Source organism: Protopterus annectens, chromosome 2.part1, assembly GCF_019279795.1.
Source record: "Protopterus annectens isolate FY-2018-M chromosome 2.part1, PAN1.0, whole genome shotgun sequence".
Classification (NCBI taxonomy): domain Eukaryota; kingdom Metazoa; phylum Chordata; order Ceratodontiformes; family Protopteridae; genus Protopterus; species Protopterus annectens.
In genome coordinates this window covers 69351243-69375297 of record NC_056729.1, presented here as the reverse complement: position 1 = coordinate 69375297, position 24055 = coordinate 69351243, and the positions used below count along the sequence as shown (strand labels likewise).

The 24055-nt window shown below is 42.3% G+C and overlaps 1 protein-coding gene across 2 annotated transcripts in view; it reads left to right on the top strand.

Moving 5' to 3' along the window:
- The window catches only part of NCAPG2 (non-SMC condensin II complex subunit G2), a 1874483-nt gene that overhangs the window by 802791 nt on the left and 1047637 nt on the right, over nt 1-24055 (top strand). The window lies entirely within an intron of this gene.

The window sequence follows — 24055 nt, the reverse complement described above, 5'->3', positions numbered from 1 at the left end:
CCTCTGCCAGATGTCTCTCCTGAGGTGAATGAATGCCCAGAGGTTCACCCAGCTTTGTCGTCAGATTCTTCTGCCACGACTGGGTTGGAGCCCAGAAAGGATCTGGCTTTAAGCATGTACAAGGAGGCTTTGCAGATGTCTGTTTTGGATGTTCAGAGGAAACCATGATTGATCATTTCTGTGGGGCCTGGGTAGTGTTCCTCCGATTTTAGCCAGAGAAATCATCTGTGCTACCATTATTGAATGCTGTCCTGGGTCAGAGCCTTCCAAGTTTTATAAGGCAGACATACCATTGAAGAAAAAAAAACTAAACCTACATCCCCAGCCCCTAAGGATCCATAGAGTGAGTGAAATTCACTCAGGGTTTATTTAATGGCATTGAAACCTCCTCAAGGTCCTCTACTCCCTCAAAGACCCAGGGAACAGGATTCCTCTGAGGAGGAGTTGAATTCGGATCAGGAATCCTTTGTTTACTCTTCTCGGATTCCTTCTCATTTATTAATTATCAGACCCATATATTCAGGTTATTTCTGATTTTCCAGATTCTGAGGAAAAATTTCTGCTCTTTCCCCGTTAGGGACTTCCTCCTAGGTAGCTCGACATTCCATCAAGTGTAGTTATTAGATCCTTCTTCTGTGGCTGCTGCTTTTGGATCTGTAATGAGGAGGTATTATTGGCTTCGGCTTCAACCTGTGCCTGATGATATCAAGGGTAAGTTGATGGATGCCCCTCTTGATAAACACTTGTTTGGTGAAGCTGTTGCTGATTTGTTTGGCTCTCCAAGATAAGGGAAAGGCTTTACAGGAACTTAAGTGTGTTTGTTTTTCCTGTTCCCAATTTCAGAGGAACTACCCTAATAAGACAGCCTTTGTTCGCTGACAATTTTGCCGCCCTCGTAAGGGCAAAAAGGGTGGCAAGCAGGCTCCGCCTGCTAAGGCTACTCAGAATTAAGGTCCTCAGAAGTCTTCCTTTCCAGATAAAGCAAGTGCTGTCTGACTATCCTATTCTTTCCAGCCACTTCCCTCTTCCTCTTTGTCTCTCTCCCTCTCTGGCTAGAGATTACTCAGGATTCTTGAGCATTTCATGGTGTGGAAATCCCTTCCCCCTTTTATGGGTATTCCTCAGCCCCCTTGGGAGCAACTCTGTTTTCCTAGAGGTGTTTCAGGATTTTTAGACTGAGGGTAGTATTCAAGAGGTGCCTGTGCCCCAAAGGGGAGAGGGGGTTTTACTCCAGGATGTTTCTAGTACCCAGAAAGGAGAGTACTTGGAGAACAATTATGGATATCTCTCATCTAAACACTTTTTCTGAAGTTGCCCACTTTTCAAATATCCTTTCAGACTTTGTTCCCTCCTCTGCTTACTTGGCCTTATATGGTGTTTCTGGATCTCAAGGATGTTTATTTCCATATATGTCAAAAAGATGAAAGCCCTTCTGCTGGCTGGCTGTTTACGCTTTTCATCCTCTCTTCTCCCTGGGACCTCTCAAGGTGTTTACAAACAACACCACAGTGATGTGGTATGTAAACAAACGAGGAAACAAGATCTTATCTTTTTTGCCAGTTGGCAGTCCTGGTATGGGATCTTGCTGTCCAGTATCAACCCATTCTCCAGGCAGCTTACAGTTCTTCAGGTGAAAACATTGTGATAGATACTCTGAGCTGGTCAAGAATGGATACTTCACAGGATGTGTTTCTGGACATTGTCCACCTGTGGGGTGCTCCTGAAATAGATCTATTTTCCTCTCCTCTCCTCTGAACAGACCACTTCCTGTATTTTGCGCCAGAGTCCCAGGTCCTTTGGTGGGGAAGGTGGACATCCTCTTATATTTTTCTTAGAAGAGGATGTTTCCTTATGTTTTCCTTCCGATTTCCCTAATTCCAGAAGTCCTGTTCGTAATTCAACAGGATGCCCCCCAAAATCTTGTTGGTGACTCCCTTTTTGGTTCCCTCTTCTGCATTTATCTAAGGGCAGTCATCACAAGTTAACTCACAGGGTGAACCTACTCACAAAAGACAAGGGATCTCTAATTCATCCACACCTGTCAACTTTTAAACTGATGCTCTATGTGATGGGATTTTTTTTTTTTATAAACAAGAAGCATCTTTATTGAATTATCGTGTATGACATAGGTCATGTTACAACTATATAAGTGACAAACTATAGCTACACGATCTCAGCTGCAACTATTATACATTCAAAACTGTGCCAACACAACTGTAGCTGCAAACATTATACATAATTTTTAACATATCCAGTCATTCTTAGTCAGCCATTACATAGCTCATTCAAATCCTGCCTTCTTTTAAACCTCATTCCTCCTCTGCATATATTGATCCCACAGTTCCCATTTTTTCCTATGTAATTTGCTCCTACCCTTTTCTAGAGATCCCAGTTCCAGTTGTTTCTTGTATCATCACTACTTCTGTTAAAGTTAGTTTAAACTCTGATTACCATTTTCTAGTAATTGTGTTTTTTGGCAGCCATCATAATCAAACTCAGCAAGGCCTTACTATAGCTAGGCAATTCCGATTTTGTATCATAGCTCAAAAATCATTTCCCTAGTCCAATTTGCTCACCCAGCATCTCTGACAGAGCAGTCTGCAGGAAATCCTTAAATTTGCCAACTCATTACACTCCCAGAAAATATGTTCCCAGTTACCTCTTTCTGCCCCATGACACCTCCAAGATTTGTTTTCTACCGGAGGAAAAATTCTTTGAAGTCTGCTTGGGGTATAGAAATATCTGTGTAAGCGCTCCCTGGCAAATATCCTTAATCTTTTGGATTTCTCTGTATATTTGTGAAACTTACATATATATCCCTGTTCTTTCTTTGTGAATTGCTTATCTAATCTCTCTTCCCAGTCCTTCCTAACCTACTCTGATTCTTACAGTTATTGTGAAATATTTTATATGCTCTAGTAATTATTTCTTTTTTAATGGCAACTTTTGTTCTAGATTCCACTAAAAATTCTACTAGTGCTGGTCTTTCATTTAGGACCCCCCCCCCTTATTTCTTTCTCTTTGCCTATACTCTAATATCAGTCCTTGGTATGGAGGGCAGTCTCCAGCCAGCAGTCCAAATACGTTCTCCCAACCAGGAGGCACTACAGCATAATCAAGCTATTCGTGCACTAGGAGCTGTGCCTAAAACCATTGTATCGGCAAATAATGCAGCGGTACCTTTTTTACCTTATCAAAAGAAGTTGACACAACGTGAGCGAGGACAGTCCAACAGCAGAGGGTATCGGAAGAGGAAGCTTTCCGAAGAAAGGACTGTACAGAACAGGAGAACCAGATATTGACTTCTCTGGTTTTTAACTGTTCTGATTTTGTGTTGGACAATTCGAGTATCACTCTCCTAAACAGGGGACTTAATTTTATTCTTGCCTCTCCGGCTGTTCTTACAGAGACTCTGATCGATCTGAGACTTTTTTGTCGACAACTATGTCTGAAACTTTATTTTTCAGACACGAATGGAAGCTCCAGTGTTAATATTTCAACTATACCTTTTAGGAACAAAAGCACCTTTTTACCGCCTGTCCTCCACCAGTGGAGTGTTTCCTTAAACTCTGTGAAAAAGATTATTATTCTTTGTTCTCTGTTACAAATAAGAAAGGGAGGTTTTATAATCTTACTAACTCAGAGTCTCTATCTCTGACCAGTTTAAAAACTAATTCATCAATAGTTGTGAAACCGGCAGACAAGGGGGGGGGGTTTGTGATTTTGAACACTTCTGAATATATTGATAACATGAACAACATGTTATCTGATAGCACCACATATAAAAATATAGATCATCATGAAGTATTACATATTGTACAGACAGTAAATGACACTCTGCAAGACCTTCTGATATGTCGACAGATAAGTGTAGAGACTTTCGAATATTTATCTATACAACATCCTGTGATACCCATTATTAAAGGAATACCCAAAATTCACAAACAGGTCCACCCCATACCCATGAGACCGATCGTATCGGGAGATGGTTGGGTAACCTCACACATATCTGTCTTCTTAGAAAGCATCTTGCGACCAGTAGTGAATAAATTTTCATCTATTTTAAAGGATACACATCACTTGCTGGATACCTTGCAGTCAGTACAACTTAAAATTTCAACATCACAATACTTTCTTATTACACTTGATGTAGAAAGCTTATTTACCTCGATTTCTAACGAGGTTGGAGTACAATATATCAGAGAGTTATTAATAAAGGAAACATCATTTACTAATGCTAGGAATATATTGATCTGTCAGTTAATGGATATCATCCTGACAAATAACGTTTTTTCCTTTGGCGATATGTATTATTTGCAACAATGGGGGGTAGCCATGGGCACCCCCTGTACTAATACATACGCCAATCTTGTAGTATATTGGTGGGAGAATCTATATCTATTCAACCATGAACAGTTTAAGTCAGTAAGATACTACAAGCGTGTTGTGGATGATATACTTATCATCTGGGAGGGACCCATTGACATATTTGATACATTTTTACAATATTTGCAAACCACTACTAATTTTCTCAGATTTACTAAAGAGTACTCACCCAAGGAGATACACTTCTTGGACGTTACCCTTAGGTTAACAAATAGTGGGACTGTTACGTCCTCACTGTACAGGAAACCTGTCTGGAAGAATGCTTTATTGACATACGATAGTATGCATCCTAGGCATACTTTCCAAGGTATAGTGAGAAGTCAATTTATCAGGATTTCCAGGCTATGTGATGAACCTGATGTTTTAAGAAAGGAAGCTGACTTTTTGGAAACTTTGTTTATGAGCAGAGGATATAGTTCCAAGATGGTTAGGGATACAAGGCAAGAAGTCTTGGGTGACATACATTCTGTATATGCAGGTCCCAAAGCACTTGTTCAGAGAGCAACAACACACTTAAGAGTGGGCAAGACTAGGAACAGAGAAGACAAGATCAACTATATAATGAGATACACCAGTGACGTTAATAATATACGGCGGGTTATTTCTAATAACTGGCATATTCTCACCATGCACACACATATAAAAGACATTATAGGTAGTAAACCCAGATTTCAATATAGGAATAGTGATAATTTAAAATTGATTTTATGTAAAGACCATGGTGTCTCTATTGATAACAGCAAAGTAATAACGAATAAGTTGTCGACACAGGGCACTTACCCATATCATTTCTCTTAATAAATTGGAGTTTGTTTTATATTGTGTCTGCTGTTTGGATTTTTTGAGTCAAGAGAAGAACTTGCACATCGTGGTTGGTTATCTCACTACCTTACATTCATCATCACTACTTCTGTTAAAGTTAGTTTAAACTCTGATTACCATTTTCTAGTAATTGTTTTTTTTTTTGGCAGCCATCATAATCAGACTCAGCAAGGCCTTACTATAGCTAGGCAATTCCGATTTTGTATCATAGCTCAAAAATCATTTCCCTAGTCCAATTTGCTCACCCAGCATCTCTGACAGAGCAGTCTGCAGGAAATCCTTAAATTTGCCAACTCATTACACTCCCAGAAAATATGTTCCCAGTTACCTCTTTCTGCCCCATGACACCTCCAAGATTTGTTTTCTACCTGAGGAAAAATTCTTTGAAGTCTGCTTGGGGTATAGAAATATCTGTGTAAGCGCTCCCAGGCAAATATCCTTAATCTTTTAGATTTTTCTGTATATTTGTGAAACTTACATATATATCCCTGTTCTTTCTTTGTGAATTGCTTATCTAATCTCTCTTCCCAGTCCTTCCTAACCTACTCTGATTCTTACAGTTATTGTGAAATATTTTATATGCTCTAGTAATTATTTCTTTTTTAATGGCAACTTTTGTACTAGATTCCACTAAAAACTCTACTAGTGCTGGTCTTTCATTTAGGACCCCCCTTATTTCTTTCTTTTTGCCTATACTCTAATATCAGTCCTTGGTGTGGAGGGCAGTCTCCAGCCAGCAGTCCAAATACGTTCTCTGCATCTTCACATTCTATTATCTTACCCTGCCTAGTTATTTGCTCCCAATACCTTGGTTCCTTTGCCAGTTTTCTCCAGTATATTGCTGACCCCTCTCTTCTGTTGTCTGTATCCCTAATTGCAGTCATCCCTGTTAGGCGAATCTCCTTTCTCCATTCCCTTGTTGGCTTAGTTCTTGGAAGACCTTCTGCTACTTTATGAATATAATATTCTGTATGATTATTGTTAAAAGGTCTGCATCCAAAATCCTAGTCTCTCCCAGTTACTTGAGCCCCCCCCCACCCCCCCGTGGGTGATAGGATTTTGATTCTACGTAGATATCTTTTTTCTGAGGGCATGTTTAGGGGTCCTACAGGAGGTCAGGAAACCCAATACTAGGAAATCCTACTTATGTAAATGGAAGAGGCTTTCTGACTTTCTCATAACCTGGATCCACTTTCTGTGGATGTTCCTTTGGTTCTTTCTTCTGTGTGAATTGCTCAATGCTGGGTTTCCTTATTCTTTTGTTAAGGCTCAGTTATCGGCTGCCTCTGCTTTCTCTGCCTTTGTGTTCCTTTAGCTTCTAGATTTGAAACCAAACAATTCCTTAAAGGCATCCTTCATATCGGGCCTTCCAGGAAGCGTGTTCCTCCTCCCTGGGATCTTAATTTTGTTTTGGAGAAATTGACTCTGGCTCCTTTTGAGCCCGTGGCTTCATTTACCTTGCAGCATTGCTCTTGGAAGACTGTTCTTTTGTTAGCCCTTACCTCGGCCAGGCTGGTGTCTGAGCTTCAAGCCCTTATGGCTTGTCCTCCTTTTTTGGTGTTTCAGAAGGACAGGGTGTCCCTGCATACTAATCCTTCTTTTATGCCTCTGATTGTGAATGAGTTGTCCCTTAATTGGTATATTCATTTGCCCACTGTTTTCCCCATCTCTGCAATCTGTCAGTGAGAAGGTGCTGCACACCATGGATGTACTTAGACAACTCAGATTTTATTTGGATAAGAGTAAGACTATTAGGAAATCTGGTTAGTTCTTAGTTTCCTTTCATCTCAGGTCCTTGGGATTAGCTGTACCCAAGCAGACTGTTTACTCTTGGATCTCAAAAGCTATTTTGTTTGTTATTTTCATGGTAATAGCCTTCCTTATTCTGTAAAGGCTCATTCTACTGGAGCTGTGGCTTCTTCTGGTGCTTATTTCAAGGGTATGGATAATATGTTCTTGAGGTAGCTACCTGGACATATGTGCATACTTTTACCAAGCACTACAAGTTAAATTTCCAGAGCTAGAGCTGGTTTGCTAGGACCATCCTTCATGGGTTCCTAGAGAGCTCTGCTGGTCCTTCCTCCTCCCAAGTTTCTTCCTGAGCTTTGGCACTCTCTCTAATGTTATAAATACTGCAACAGTGAAATAGGAGGACATAGTACAGTTGGTTAAAATCTTACCATAACAGTAGATGTCCTTCTCTTTTTTTCACTGTAGCAGTATTCGCTCCCTTTCTCCTCCCCTTGGTCCTTTTCTCTTCTTGGTGTGCTGGTTACCTCTTGGGGTTCCTTGGATTTACGTTTCTACTGGGGCTTTCAGTTCTGAGAATGGTATGTCCGAACGTCACTTTTATGCTCCTGCACTACGTGAGGAGCATACGTGCAGCATACCTTAAAGGAACCTAAAGGCTTTGACATACTGGATGGACATTAGGCTGCCCTTGGCAGGGGATCCCTAATGTTATGAAGACTGCAACAGTGAAGAGAAGGCATCTACCATTATGGTAAGATTTTACACAACTGAACTTTCTGTTGTTTTAGCTCCTTAAGTGTTTAAATGCATGTTTTATGGAGCAACGATGAAAATAGATACCTATTGTTTCCCTAAATTAAACAGAAAAACACCTGGTAGGGAGAGTTTTTCAACCATCAGACAAAAAAGTTGCATTGCTGTTTTTTAGAAAACTTCTTTTTTCATTTCAGTCTTAACCTCAGTTTTTTTGTCATTATCTGTAGTAAAATGCTTCTTTAGTAGGATCCTTGTATACCTTACACACCTGAGCTTTAAGTGCTGTTGTTGTTTGCATCATGCAAATTTCCACCCTTGATTTTTTAACATTTTTCCAAAAATTTCCGTTTCAACTGAAGTTCTTAAATTAAAGTTAACATATATTTCTAAATGTTTGCCTAATGAGCTTATGACGCAAATCATCTTTGTTTGGTTAAAATAACTTAAAATGTAATGAATATGCAAAGAAGCTTGTTAAAGAACAAGATTAAACCCAACCCTCCTTTACTAACTTTTCTTTTGTTTGATTAATAGGTTCATAGGTAAATACCAGGCTAGCTGTCCTTGTGGGCCATTTTTAAGCCTAGCCAATTTCCCCTTGTTTGCTTGAAATAACCTATTCCATGTGGTTCTAGATTGCCCATACCCATCCAATGGTTAATAACTGTAAATTACCCCTAATGAGAATAATTTGGATCATACTGTAGATAATTTGAGGGGGCCCTTGCATGTGATAAAGCATTTGTTTTGTTATCTTCCATATAATCTGCCCTCTGACATTTTTCTGAATATCTCACAGCAAGCTCAAGAAGAGATGCTGTGGGGGACACCCATTCTTCTATCTTATATTTTATTTTATTGCTGGCCCAAAAAATTATTAAAGGAATAGTGAAACTGAGTGTGTCACAAAAACAGGTAATTGTAGTGCTAAAACTATATCCAGGAGACTCCTCAATAACTGATGATGGCCAGTTCTGTCATGTATTTCTAAAACTTCACATGTAAATAACTTTTCTTCCTGGTTATGTGGAAAATTTTCATCAGACACCTTTTTTGACTAATAGTTGTGTTTCATCTTTCTCTTTGCATGCGGTGTACACTCTATCCTCAAGAAAAATGTCAGCAGGTGCTTCTAAAAATCCATTAATCACACTGAGAAAAAAATCTAGTATTGGACTAACAGTGCACAGGTTGCACAAAAAATCATTAAAATCATTGAGTAGCATGCATAGAAACTAGAGTTAGAAAGAAGGGTTAACATTTCTTGAACTTCTGATGTGATCTTGGTTAAAGGTGGGTCTTGTTTCATTATCATCATGATCTCAACTTCCTGTTACGTGTTGACTTTCATTTGGAGTATCCCAAAATTGTGCAATGGAAAGATAAAACAACATGTACTATAGTAAGAAGTGCTGCAGTGCATGAGAGATGCTTGATATTACGTGTGATGGACCACAACTTCTCAACCAAGAGTTCAGATATTTTTGAAAAGCCTAAGAGTTTCAACACACTATTCAAGCCCAGTATAGTCACAGTCAAATGGGCAACTAGAATGCACAATCCATGCGATGAAATATGTACTAGAGAAAAGTAAAGAAATTGTTTAGACCAAGACACATTGAGATGTGATGTAATAAATTGCACTGTTGGTGTGATGTCTACATGTCAATAGGAAACATAATAATGCCCACTTAGAGAACCAAAGTCTTCTGTGTACCTTAATGCAAACAGCTGCTCAGGGATTTGCTCTGTTATGAACTCTGGAACATGTTTGAGAATTATTTTCCTTGTCTCCATGGTACCACATCTTTATTAAGCAGTATTACCGTGATTGTTCAGATTAAGTGTCAGTGAAATGTACAGAAGCATCCTTAATCTGAACAATCAAGTCATTTACTGAGATACAAACTTTTATTAATATAAAATAATTGAATATATGGAGATACAGCAGTCCGTAGGTATTAAAGCTGAGAATGACCAAGAGCAGGCAGTTGAAACATAAGCAGTACTGTGAAAAAAGGGCAGGGAATCTTTGTTTTAGCATTTTATGCAGAAGTCTGACATGCAGCCAACTGTTTAGGACATTAACAAAGTCAAAGATTCTGCATAATCCTTGGAGAATGTGTGTAGCTGTATAGCAGAAATTGCAGACATTTATAAAATATACCAAGTCAAGTTTGTATGGTTGAGATTCCCGTGAAGTTTATCTTTTGCTAGTTCAAGAACTGACACTTAGATGTAGCTTCAGGGACTGATATTTGCTGTCCAAAAATGCAGTTTAGGAACTGTGGCCTGAGTGATGATTAATTATTGACTAGTGATGATTACTGTAGATATGGTAAGCTCATTAAGAAACCAGTCATATTCATTGACAGTTCATGGTTATAGATCGTTTGAATTTCATTCATTTAGGATTTTCTTTAGTGTTTTACAATGTCTCTCAATTTACTACTGCAGTGGAGAGTTGATATTATACCAACTTTTATTGGGTATTATAGCATATATGGTATAAAGAGTATATAGCATTACCTTTGTAATAAAAGGTAGATGGTAGCATATGTTTGAGGTTGCCAAATTACGTAGGATGTGATTCTTGACCTGATGAGTTTTTCGCGATCTTGATTAAACTTCTGAAATAGGAGATTGTCTGGTATGTCTTTCCATTGCTGAGGCATCATGCCTACACAAGGTAATGTGATGTTGTTCTTTCTCGCCTTCATTCAGCCTATTGCAAAAGCTCAAGGTTTTCAACCAGCTCGAGGCCCACTCCCTATCCCATGATGCACTGGTGCTTCCCTCAGATCTCGTTTGCCGCTATAACAGATCGTAAGTTCACCAGCTTCGGCCAGTGAATTTAAGTATTTTTTTTTTCTTTCTTAGCTAGTTGTGGGTTTTTGCTGTTAATAGTTAAGCTGTATAGGATAGTTTATTCTTGGTGCTTCGGCAGTTGTTGCTCATTAAACCCTTTTTTCTGTCATGTGCACGTTTTTCACATGACAAAACTTCTAAACCTTCTTGAAAAGTGTCTTCTAGATCAGAGCTGAAGAAAACCGCTTGGACTCCAACAAGAGTTTCTGAGAAAACATCTACCTCCGCTCCACAGGTTTCGGAGCCATCTGTTATCATTGTGGATATGAGCCCGGTCCCTGGTTTTGGAACCGGTATTTCCAACCCTTAAGTCCCCCATATTGCAATCCGTGGCTTCTTCTGTGGCCTCTTCCTAGTCCTCAAGATTATCTGACACAGACGTGGATCACTGGTGCAGAGGCTTCTGCAGACCCCAGCGTTGGCCAAACTTTTATTGGTGCCAACCATAGTGGCTCTGGAACCGACCAACCCCCCCCCCCCACTACTATCGTTCCTCCTCCGATCCAACTCGAGGCATAGGAGCCGGAGTGTTCAGAGCTGATGATAATGGAACTATTGGAACCGACAACTGTCCCAGGATTGTCGGTTCAGTCAACTCTGACTTGCTCGGTGCTGACCTTGGAGTCTAGGAGCTGACACTCGCCGGTCGGGTCCGGGGAGGATAGTCGAACTGACCTTTGGGTTCCGACTTTGCCTCTCGGGGCCTTGACTCGGATGAGTTTGATGCCTACTTCTGGCTTGGAGCCCGCCGCTTTGTTACGGACAGAATCATCGTCTGCTTCTGATCGGTGGTTCCCTCCCATCGAAGCTGGGGGGTGTTCAACACCATGAGGAGAGTGTAGTGTAGTGGAGAATTGATAATTATACAATAACTTTTATTGGGTATTCTAGCGTATATGGTATAAAAAGTATATAGCATTACCTTTGTAATAAAAGGTAGATTGTAGCATATGTTTGAGGTTGCCAAATTATGTAGGATGTGATTCTTGACCTGATAAGTGTGGACGATCTTGATTAAACTTCTGAAAAAGGATATTGTCTGTCTGGTATGCCTTTCCATTGCTGAGGCCTCATGTCTACGCAAGGTATTTGATGTGTTAATGCCTTTGTAAAGAATTACAGAACTTTTATCTAGAAGGCCTAGCAGTATCCTCTTTGGAGGAATCTGATTTTTTTTTTCCAGTAAGACTCTGGTTTGGTGATATGAAAACCTTGCATCAACTACATAATTGCACTCTGCTGTTGAATATACGTGTTCCATGTACACCAAATCACTGGCCAGTATTCATTTGAAAAACCATTAAAAGTGACTTTAACTCTTTTACAAATAGTTTGCATTTTACCATGAAGAAGGGACCATTTTAAATTTCTTAAGTTGGGTGTGATAGATTTGAATTGTTAACTTGTACGTGAACTAATTTGTAGGACAACAGAGGCACTTTATGCCCAGAGCGTTTTTTTTCTTCTTCTTACTGGGAGGTGCAATGGTCAGTTTAAGCAGGGAGATGCAATTTGCAGTGGTAAACATAACAAGGTGTTGCACACCACTTTTGCTGTAGTGTAGATTATTTAGCTGCATGAAACCTCAATGTCATTGGGCTTGTGACATTAGTCCCTGTATTGTCAATACTGCCCTGGACAAATGCACATATAACCCATTGGTGAGAATGCAGAGTTCAAGTATATTTCTCTGCCTACTGCTTGAACATCTCAAAACAGCATGTGTGAAGACTATAGAACAGATGCATGACCTGGCTAAGTGTAGTAATGTGGTGGAATGCGGTTAGGGATTATCAAAAGAAAGGAGTGCAGGAAAAGGTGGGAGGGAGAAAAGACTATTCAGATTAAGAAGGAATACTGATTGGCTAATATAGATGCTAAGAGAGGAGTTGCAATAGCACAGAACAAGGCATTAGAGGCTCTTTATGTCCTTCTGGAAAGTGATTGCAAGGCAGAACACGCATGACTGGTGTCTATTTTGTTTAGGGGAAGGCCACAACTCCATGTCTTGCAACATCTGCCAGTCCTTTGTACCTAAATCCTTGCAAAGTTGCCTAGGTGCTTTAAAATTATATTTAGAAAATCAAAGACTCCGACATTTGGCGTTAAGTACGGAGGGTGGGGTAGGTACCTCAGAGGGAACCGCCTTGGAAGAAGGCCAAAAAAGTTACTCTTGAGGTGAATGTTAGCCCAGGGTCACATCAGACATCGGTTTTACCTCGAACTGGGAACTGTGGAAGCAGGTTCAGGGGAAACCCAGGGGACGTCCACTGAGGTTGTTCAGACATCGGGCCCTGATGGTGAGTGCGAACCACTGCTCGTGGTGTCTGAGGGGCCTACTACCGCCTTACCATCCATCCCAATGTCGGCTCCCAGACCAACTATTTCTCCTATTTCTCTAACAAAAAGAAACACAAAGAAAAACACAGAACTACAGAATATGCACATGGATGGGAAGCCTTTTTGCAGAACTTGTTCAGAGCCTTCCAGGCCCTTCAGTCTCAGGTGCCCCAACCAGTCCTACCTCCTGTGCAGCCCTTGGAGGAGTCGGAGGAAGAACACTCTTCCTTAGATGAATCCGTGACTTGCTGTTCCCAACTTGAGTCTCCCAAGGACTTTGCTTCTGCTGAAGAAGAAGACTGCATTAGCCCTAATTCTCCTGGGGAAAAATTCTCTTTTGGGGACACTATTACACTAATGAAAGAGCATTTTAAATGGGAGGTCTTTGATGTATCTGAGACAAAAAGAGGTATTTTGAACTCCTGCAGATGGACCTGCCTGCAGATGGACCTGCCTTCTCAGTCTACAGTTCCTCCTCTGCTTCCAGGTTTCCTGGATGTCTTTCAGGCTGCATAGGTTCATAGGTTCATAGGTTCATACTAGGCTATCTGCTGCCGAGCATTTTACCCCTAGCCCATAGTTTTGTGGCTTCCCAACCCCTTTATGTATGGGAACTATACCCCCCATTTTTTTGCTGTGCCTCTGTTGAGTGTGACACTGGGGTAATCCTAGGGTATATCTCGTTCATCATCCATTGGTCATTTTCTTGAACAACTGAGGCCAGCGCCTCTGCTATGCATATACCTACTGCATATTTCATGAGTCTTTGGGTGATCTTTGGGTCCTCCCCCGCGTCTATCATTCAATCTTCGATTAAAAGGTGTCGAGTTCCCTCAAGTCTCCTGGGCTCTGACGGATCTAGATTCTTTTTTTTTTTGAGCATATTCATCAAATCTGGGTTTGAACATGACCTCATGTTGAGCAAATAGAGTTCTGAGGCATGAGATTACGAAGCGGGCTGATCAGTTTTCAGACCCTTCTTTCTTTAGGCAGCATAGGACAGATGTTTGAGACCCTTTATCCTTTTGGTGAATACTTTCGTGCCAGTTCCGGGTCGTACATTATACTCATGGGGCATTTAGTTTCGGATGGGGTCTGGAATGGAGCTTGAGAGAGTGGAGAGTATAGGGAGACTATGATCTAGATGAAGAATCATGAATGAACTTCTTTATAAGGCAGGGCAATGTAGAAGGTCTTCATAATACTAATGACAGATCATTGACCCAACACTATGACCTAGGTCCTTGCTCACCTGATTGGTCTCAGTTTTCTTCTCTATTTTGGTGTAACCTTGTTGCTTTTGAGGGGTTTAACTTCATTTCTTTATGAATGACTAGGGTATTTTGCTTGGCACTATTTATTATAGGCCAGGGCTCCAGCAGCTTTCAGTTTCTGTGAGACCCTTCTGAAGGAGATAGGTTTTCTACTATGTTTTTAAGTTTTCAACCATTTGCAGTCATCTGCAAACTTTGTCAGCCATAACTTTCATTGTGTGGAGTTCTGTATGAGAAACAAGAGTGGCCCATCTTGTGATCCTGTGGTGACATGACATGCTGAGCAATTGAGTCCGGACATGGCGCTAGTCACTCATGCAGACATCAACCCCTCTGTCAGCTTCTGTTTAAGCTGCATCTTGCTCAATGATGCCCGATAAGAAATGGTGGGTTTTGTGGCCTTGATCTGGAGGTATTGTATCTGTATAGAAGCCCTCCTCCATAGTAGGTTGTGGTGACTGACTTTCCTATGTCTTTCCAATTGCTTTGTTTCGCCAACTTTGAAAAGTACTGAAAGCACGACAGCACGATCACATTTTGATAAAGCCAAAATGGGGTTTCTGCAAATTTCTGCAAATTCCCCTTTTGAGGTCCATTAGATCAGGCTTAATGGGCTGGTGATTAGATTTGTCATAAGGCTTGCCGGTAAAGTGGGCCTGTGGGTGCACCGCCTTTTGTACGTACACCCTGGTGGAGTGTCAGAGGTGCAGGTACCTGGCAGAGCTGTTGGATCACAACTGTAGGTTAAAGAGCTCAGGGTTGGTAGACTCATGAGTTTCCTGTGGAGCACAGCCATGGACACCATGCAGTCCCATGAGCTTTGTGTTGCATGCTGAGAGTTGGAATGTTTTTGGGGCTGCTTGGTTGTTTTTGGGGGCAGCACTCTTATAGAGGGGGGAGGAAGTGGGGGGCTGAAAGAAACCTGTGTGATATCCTGTCAATTGTTATAAAGGCAGTAAGGCGTTCACATCATTTTTCACTAGTTTTTCTGTTCTGTTCTTAGTTCCTCCTCCCCTTTCCTAACTAAAGCAGAGTCTTTGATTGTTTTCTCTTGGGTCCTTTTTTCTTTTGAGTCTTTAGCCTTTTTTTACTTGCATCTCAGGTCCCAGACTGTCAACCCCCAGCTTCTATATGACCTGATAGATTTTACAAAGTCCCCAAGCAGGCATAGTTCTTGTTCAGGGATCTTCCTGCACACCTGGCAGTCATTGCTGTGTCAGGAGACAAATCTTCTAAGCAGTTATCCTCTACTTTGTTCCCTACAGATAAAGATAAATTCATGGTCAGACAGGGAAAGAATATTTATACTTCTTCCACCCTGGCTATTAGAGTTATTAATTATCAAACCCACATGGGTAGGTTTGTTGTAGATATCCTGTCTAAGGTCACTGTATTAATGTCTGATGTGCCAGATTCTCCTGCTACGTCTCAGCTATCTGCCCCGCTCTCTAGTGCCTGTCAGGTGACCAGGCATTCCATCAAGTGCAGCTACAGTGCTGTAGAATCATCATCCAAATTTGCAACATCTGGCTCTGTCCTGAGACGGTATTCCTGGCTGAGAATTCAGCCCCTACCCTTGGATGTATAAGCCAAATTACTTGATGCACCACTGGATAATAAGATACTTTTTGGCACTGCTTCAGCTGAGCTCCTTAAATCTCTCCAAGAAAAGGGCAAAGAGATGCAAAATTTGAAACATTTGCTCGTGTCGCCCATTCCTAGATATCACAGGAACTACCCACAAAGGACCAGTTTTGTAAGAAGGCAGTCCTTTCACTCTACTTCACCCCAGTCAAAAGGACAGAGACACCCCAGGAAGCAAACCACTCCTTGATCCTCCTCCAGCTCAACCCTTACTTCCTTTCAGAGACAGCCTGACCCAGACAGAACTCCTCCACTGTGACTCAAATCCCTTGCCCACATCCACACCCCCTGTCTTTCCATCTAACCCTTTCCCTACCCTCATGACAGAAAATCACTTCAGAGACTAGGGTCCTTTCTATCATCCAAAATGGTTATTGTATGACTTGGTGGGAAGTTCCCCCCTTCCAGGGGAGCCCTCAACTTCCTTCAAGTCAGCTTCACATTTTTCCTGCAATTCTGAATCAGCTGCTATCTCAGGGCACAATAGAAAACTGCCTCGGGATCAGACAACCAAGGGATTTTATTCTAGGATGTTTTTCGTCCCAAGAAAGGATGGTCTTTGGAGACCAATTCTGGACTTGTCTCTCCTCAGTCTATTTCTCAAGGTGTCTACCTTCAAGGTGCTCATCTTGCAACATTTCTTGCCTCTTATCCCTCACAAAACCTTCATGGTATCCCTGGATCTGAAGAATGTTTACCTTCACATCCCCAGTCACCCCAACTACAGGAAATTCCTACGTTTCTTTGTAAGTTCTTTACATTTTCAGTGTTCTGCATTGCCATTTGAGCTCTCTACAGCTCTGAGTATTGTGTCTAGCTCTGGTTATCACCCACTGCAGAATGCAGGACATACAAATATACCCTTATCTAGATGACCTGTTAATCCTTCACCAGGAGTGCCACTCCCTCTCCCATCACCTATACATGGTGTGCAGGATCTTGGAGGACCTAGGGTTCACAGTGAATCAACAAAAATCCCAAATGACACCAACTCAAGGCCTTATTTTCTTAGGGTACAGAATAAGAATGGACATGTCTGCCTTCATCCCCTGCCAGAAGGTGGAACCCTACACCCACTACTTCCAATCTCTCTCTCCCAGCCATCTCAGCCAGGGAATTTCTGAGGGTCCTGGGCCACATGGCATCCTTTATTACCATGCTTTCCTTTGCCAGGCAGCATATGAGAACGTTCCAATGGGTCTTGAAGAATTTGTGGAACCAGTACACCTATCCTCTGGATGTTACACTCCCTGTTCTCCCATGCTTAAAAAAGGAACTGTCATGGTGGATTTCATCCATCAACTACAATCAGGGGATGCCCCTGCAGACCTCTCCACCTTCACAACACCTCTACACAAATGCATTAGATCTGGGTTAGGGAGCCTTTCTGGAAAGCAACAATAGTCAGAACAAAGTTCAGGGGTAGTGGTCCACACAGAGACAAAGGAACCACATCAATATCAAAGAACTGAGGGTCCTTCTCTTGGCACTGCAGGCTTTCCAATAGATTCTCGTATCAGACATCTTGAAGGTAATCACAGACAATATGACTGCTCTGCAGTATGTCAACGAGCAGGGAGGGACAAGGTCCTATCCACTTTGCAGCTTGGCAGTTCAAATTTGGTCCCTAGCGGCGAAACTATAGATACACCTGCAAGCTGTATACATTCCCTCAGCAGCGAATGTGGTGGCAGACACCACACTCTGCAGAACCACAGCTCCCTTTCCCAAATTGATGCTTCATAGGGAGATGTTTAGATCTTATTCACAGGAGGGGTGTTCCACATACAGATCAGTTTGCTTCCTCCCAGTACAGACAGATGCCTCTCTTTTGCGCGAGAAACCCGCATCAACAGGCTTGGAAGGTGGATGCCTGCTTTTTTTCATTGGCGGGGATGTTCCTTAATGCTCCCCTCCCTTCACAATGATTAAAAAAGTCCTTATGAATATCGAGTTACAAACCAAAAATCCTGCTAGTCAGCCCATTTTGGTCAAGACAACATTTGTTTCCCCTACTATATCTATTAACCAAGGACAATCACCACAGGTTACCTCACCAATTCAACCTACTCACATAAGACAGAGGATCCCTCATCCACCGTCAGGTGCTCAACCTCAAACTGACCTTATGGGTGATAGAATTTTGATCCCCTTTGGACATCTGTATTCAGAGGACGCACTCAATGACCTGCAGGAGGCAAAAAAAAAACGGGTTCCTATCTCGTGATCAAAAACTGTAAACAGCTAATGCGTGTTGAGCGAACCCGATTGGTTGAAACGTTGCACATGTAACACGGAAATCGCTGTAGGGAATATTATCCCTTTACTTCAATGCAGTGTGATCTCTGAGTAGGAATATTTAAGTAGCAGGGGTGAGGGGGCGCAGTCTCCCACATGGGCCCCCCTGCCTACAGCGTTTAGGTAAGTATAGATGTTCATCGTGTTTCACTGTTGCAGTCATTACACTTGGGTTATCCTGCTGGCAGGCTACCCGCAGTCGGCCGGAGTGCCAAAGTCTAGGTCCGGCGTCGGTTGCTGTTGCCTCTTCCCTGACGTCAGTGCGCCAAGGGTATAAAAGATGCAACCAATGCCATTTTCTTCAGTCTTTCTTGCCGCATGGTGCTCGAAGCAAAAGCAGTTCACAAGTGCCGGTCGGCCGACTCCTGAGATTTTCAGAACCGAAGTCTTCAATAAAGCTAAGTACCCCGTTGGGGAAACTTTTTCTTGCTCCAGACCGATGTCAGTAAAAGATAACAATTGTATTTCTTGTGGGAAGCAAATACCTCATAAGGACTTTCACTGTTACTGTATTCCTTGCCTAAGCCCTGACCACGACGTTACTAGTTGTCGGTTTTGTGCTAGATTCAACAAACGCACTATTAAGTGTCTGTTTGATTTTGCTTTACATTACTTTGGCTGAAGGTTTCACTACATAATGCCGTCAGAACAAACGACCAGAATTCAGAAAAAACACAAAGACAAGGAAAAGGACAGGCATCTGAGGTCCAAAACCGATGACGAAGCCTCTTCTAGGCCAGTCGCCGGTTCTCAGTGAGGCACTTTCGCAGCCCCTGACACTCGCTACCTCAGAGCCACAGGCCATATCAGACTCCCACGTGGAGACAACTAGGCCTCTGGCTACTGAAGGTATTGGGCCTGCGGAAACTATTCCCTCAGATGAGTCCAGAGCCGCTGAGCAGACATCGACTTCTGAAGGTGTTTTCAGACCTTCACAGCTTACTATTAAGTCCACTGCAGCAGCCAAAGCAAAGTCAAAAACACCATTAAAGGCAAGGAAACAAGTACAGCATTCTCTTGGACAGTCATCCATGCCAAAGAAACAGATGCTTAAAATGGCCGAAGACTTACTCTGATGCTGAAGAATCTATACCTTGAGGATTATTCTTTTGGGGAAACCCTGCACACCATGATGGAGCATTTCCACTAGGAGAGCAAGGATTATTCAGAATACAAGAAAAGGCTCAGAGACTTTCTTTTATTGCTTCAGCACAGGCCCCTGGCTATCCCCCCTGTGCTTGATATTGTTGATGATGTTTTCTCTGAATCCAGTCTGTCTCCTGATTCTTTACCCCCTGCACTAGTCAAGCCAGACAGGTACTGCAGGGTCCCTGACTCTCATAAATTTCTTTATAAAAACCCTGCTGCTGACCTAGAAACAATTTTCTCAGGGTCCCAAAGGGGTTAAGGCTTCCACTGCAAAAAAACCTGTCCCCTCTGATAGGGATTCTAGAGCTCTGGATAGAAGGGGGGAAAACAGTTTACACTTCTGCTACTTTAGCTGTAAGGGCTTTAAACTGCCAGTTTCACATGCTTAAATATCAACAGTACCTCATGCCTTTGTTAAAACAGAAAATGCTTACAAACTCAAAGTCCTGACAATAAGGAAATGCAGGATTTATTGCATGCAGCTGAACAAGTGGGAAAGCATACTCTGCAATGTCGTTTTGATTCATTACAGGCTTCTTATAGAGCTGCAGTTACAGGCTCTGTCATTCAAAGGCATGCTTGGTTGAAAGAACAAAATGGAGGATAAAGCAAAATCAATGCAGTCAGTAAAGGATTTCTTGCAGGTTCAACCACCTAGGTTTAGCAGAAACTGGCCTTCAAAAAATTGGTCCTTTCCGGTGTCGACAGGCCACAAAGAGGCAGATACAGACGCCCAAGAGACAGATCTCAGCCCCAAGGCTTTTACAGACCTAAACAGTGGGTGCTTCAGCCCCCAAAGGAGGAGAAGACAAATCACAACCTTACAGGAAACAGTCCCAATGACTTCCCTCTACAAATGCTAAAAACGTAACTTCTGGCAGCACCCCTAGGGGGAAAGCTAGCACTTTTCTCACAAAATTGGCACATAATCACCCAGGACAAATGGGTACTGAATATTGTTTCTCAGGGTTACAGGTTCCACTTTCAAACCCTTCCAAAATCAAAAGGTATGCCGGACCTGCCACAAAACCAATGGGCAGAGGCACCAAAGCAAATTGCTGCTCTCATGGATATGGGAGCTATTCAAAGAGTACCACAACAAGAACAAGGACAAGGATTTTACTCAAGACCTTTCCTAGTACCCAGAAAGGACAAAGCCTGCAGACCAATACTGGACTTGTCAATCCTAAATACTTTCCTGGATGTTCCAAAATTCAAAATGTTAACACTACAGCAACTTCTACCCATACTGGGCAAGAAGGCATGGCTAGTTACTTTGGACCTCAAGGAGGCATACCTGCATGTTCCCATCAGACAATGTTGCAGAAGATACCTCAGATTCATAGCTGGCTCAATGCACTACCAATTCTCTGCACTGCCCTTTGGCTTATCTACTGCGCCCAGGGTCTTCACAAAATGCCTGGCACCAGTAATTGCATTTTGCAGACAAAGAGGAATTCAAATATATCCGTACTTGGACGACTGCATTATTGAAGCAGAGAGCAAGGACATTCTACTAAATAATCTGGCGTTTGTAAAAAGATTACTAATTTGCCTAGGGTACACAGTAAACGAAAATAAATCAAAACTAGTGCCCTCTCAAGCGATAATATTCCTGGGTGCAAGCTTAAATACAACTGCCCAGATGGCTTATCTCACGCCAGACAAGCAAAGGCAACTGACTCATTACTTTCAAATGATGGCAACAAAGACCCAGCTCCCTGCAAGAAAAATTCTGCAGGCCCTGGGCTTCATGGCGTCCTGCATTCTACTAATTCCATATGCAAGATGGCATATGAGGAAACTACAATGGTATCTAAAAAGTGTTTGGACTCAACATTGCCACAGCCTGGAAACAATAATAACTCTAATTCTCTGCCTACAACAGGAGTTTCTATGGTGGTCCCGGGCCTGTCACCACAACAAGGGACAGCCTTTCACCTTACCCACAGCCAGGCAGACAATAACAACGGATGCATCAGGTTATGCCTGCAGGGCACACATGACAGGAAAATGTATTCCGGGCACGGGGCCCAAGGAACATATGCATCTTCACATCAATCAAAAAGAGATGCTAGCTGTACAGAATGCCCTGACAGCCTTCAAGGATCTACTACATCCAGGACAACTATTGCTAAAGACGGACAACACCACAGTTATGTGGTACATAAACAAGCAAGGGGGCACACATTCCTACCCACTCTGCAGGCAAGCCATGACTTTGTGGAACACAGCACTGACCTATCAAGTACATCTGCAGGCACAATTCCTGCCAGGAACGAAAAATACACTGGCAGACGAACTAAGCAGAAATCTCATGGATCCCCACGAATGGAAACTAAATCCACAGGTCTTCAGCATGATAACAAGGAAATGAGGACGCCCAGACACAGATCTTTTTGCCTCCCCTCACAACTGCCAACTACAGAAATTATGCACAAGAACTTATCACTCAAAGCATGGAAAGTGGATGCTCTTTCATTCAGCTGGAAAACCCTGACAGTTTATGCCTTCCCTCCACTGCCTCTTCTTCCCAAGGTGCTCCTATAAGTCGGACAAGAGAAGCCAAAAATGATCTTGATTGCCCCAGACTGGCCATGCCAGCACTGGTACCCAATCCTAAAGAGCTTGTCTTAAGGCCCAGCCTGGCCTTTACCTCAAATTCCTCATCTTCTGACTCAACAAAACAATCATATTCTGCGCAGTCAACTCAGAACCTTAAATCTGGCTGCATGGCAGGTAATATAGCCACTCAGACCGCACCTCTCTCTAAAGCTGTTATGGATGTCATTTTAGAAGCCAGGAGACCCAGCACTAGGAAATCTTATGCAGAGAAATGGAAGAGATTCTGTGCTTGGAACGAGGCACAAGGACTTGAACCACTTGTTTCAAATATACCTCAGATTTTACAATACCTAACTGAGATGCTGGACAAAGGCCTATCCTTCTCATCTATTAAGATCCATGCCTCTGCCATTTCAGCTCATTACAATACGGAACCTCCTATTTTTTCACATCCGCTACTAAGGCAGTACCTCAGAGGGGCAAAAAACATAAGACCCCCAAGGAGAGCACCAATGCCTACTTGGGACCTCAATTTTGTTTTAGAAAAGCTCACACTGCCTCCTTTTGAGCCAGCCAACACAGCGGATATAAAATTCTTATCATAGAAAACTGCTCTGCTCCTAGCAATAACTTCAGCAAGAAGAGTCTTAGCGTTACAGGCATTAATGGCAGTGGAAGCTTTCATCATTTTTCATCAGGATAGGGTCTCTCTAAGGACAAACCCAACATTTATGCCAAAGGTGGTTTCCAGTGTGGCTCTTAACCAAACCATTCATTTGCCAACTTTCTATCCAAATCCCCAGAATAAAGGGGAGAGACTTCTGCACGCTTTGGACATACACAGACAGCTACGATTCTGCTTGGACAAAACAAAAACTTTCAGAAAAACTGAGCAACTGTTTGTAGCTTATGCTGCAGGATCATGCATATCTCAAAGCAGACAATTTCAAAATGGATAGGACACTGCATTTGCTATGCACAACATGGCAAATCAGTGCCTAAGGGCATTAGGCCACATTCTACCAGAGCAGCAGCCACTTTAGCAGCCTTTCTCAGAGGAGTACCAACCAAAGACATTTTAGAAGCTGCAACCTGGAGTTCAGTGCACACTTTCACCAAGCACTACCACTTACTTTTCTACTCTAAATCCAGAGCAGGCTTTGCCACTGCAGTTCTGCAGGGCCTGGTAGCCTCTCCTAATCCTATTTAGGCCCAGCTACCCAACCTCAGCTTTGGGATTCAACCCAAGTGTAATGACTGCAACAGTGAAATACGATGAACATAGTACAGTTGTGTACCTACCATAAATGTAGATGTTCGAGTGTATTCACTGTTGCAGTCCAGGTTACCCACCCACCATCCCTCTTTTCATTGCTGGGACTTTTCTGTACTTCTCAACTGTATACAACCTATGTGGTGTATTTGCTTGTAGATTAAGGAAATGTTTATTTTAGTATATGCATGTTTTTTGGCATAATTTTTTTCAGCCTTCCTATTTGGGGGCACCTGACATCTGGGGCAAGAAAAACGGAAGAAAATGGGGTCAGTTGCGTCTTTTATACCCCTGGTGCACTGACGTCCGGGAAGAGGCGACAGCAACTGACGCCGGACCTAGACTTTGGAACTCGAGCCAACTGCGGGTAGCCTGCCAGCAGGATAACCCAAGTGTAATGATTGCAACAGTGAATACACTCGAACATCTACATTTATGGTAGGTACACAACTGTACTTTTTTTATTTTTATTTTTTTATTATATTTACGAAATTTCAAACATCGCTCATATGGTGTCTGATGTTTGAAACTTTCGAAAATATAATATAGACCCCAGGAAACCTAGTACCAGGGGAAAGTATGTATCTAAATGGAAAAGATTCTCCAGGTGGTGTCTCAAGAACAAACAGGACCCTTTTCTTGCTCCAGTACCCACGGTCCTTTGTTTATGTGAGCTACCACATTCAGGTCTGACAGACTCTTCTGTAAAAGTGCATTTGTCAGCCATCTTTGCCTGCCTTCCTTTGGTACCTCCTTTGGCATCCAGGGTAGAAGTAAAATTCTTCTTAAAAGGGGTTCTCCATATCAGTCCCCCTTGTAAGCCTATCCCTCCATCCTGGGATCTTAATTTTGTGCTAGAAAACCTCACACTACCTCCATTTGAACCAGCCCATCCAGCAGCTGATAAGCTATGTACTTGGAAAACAGT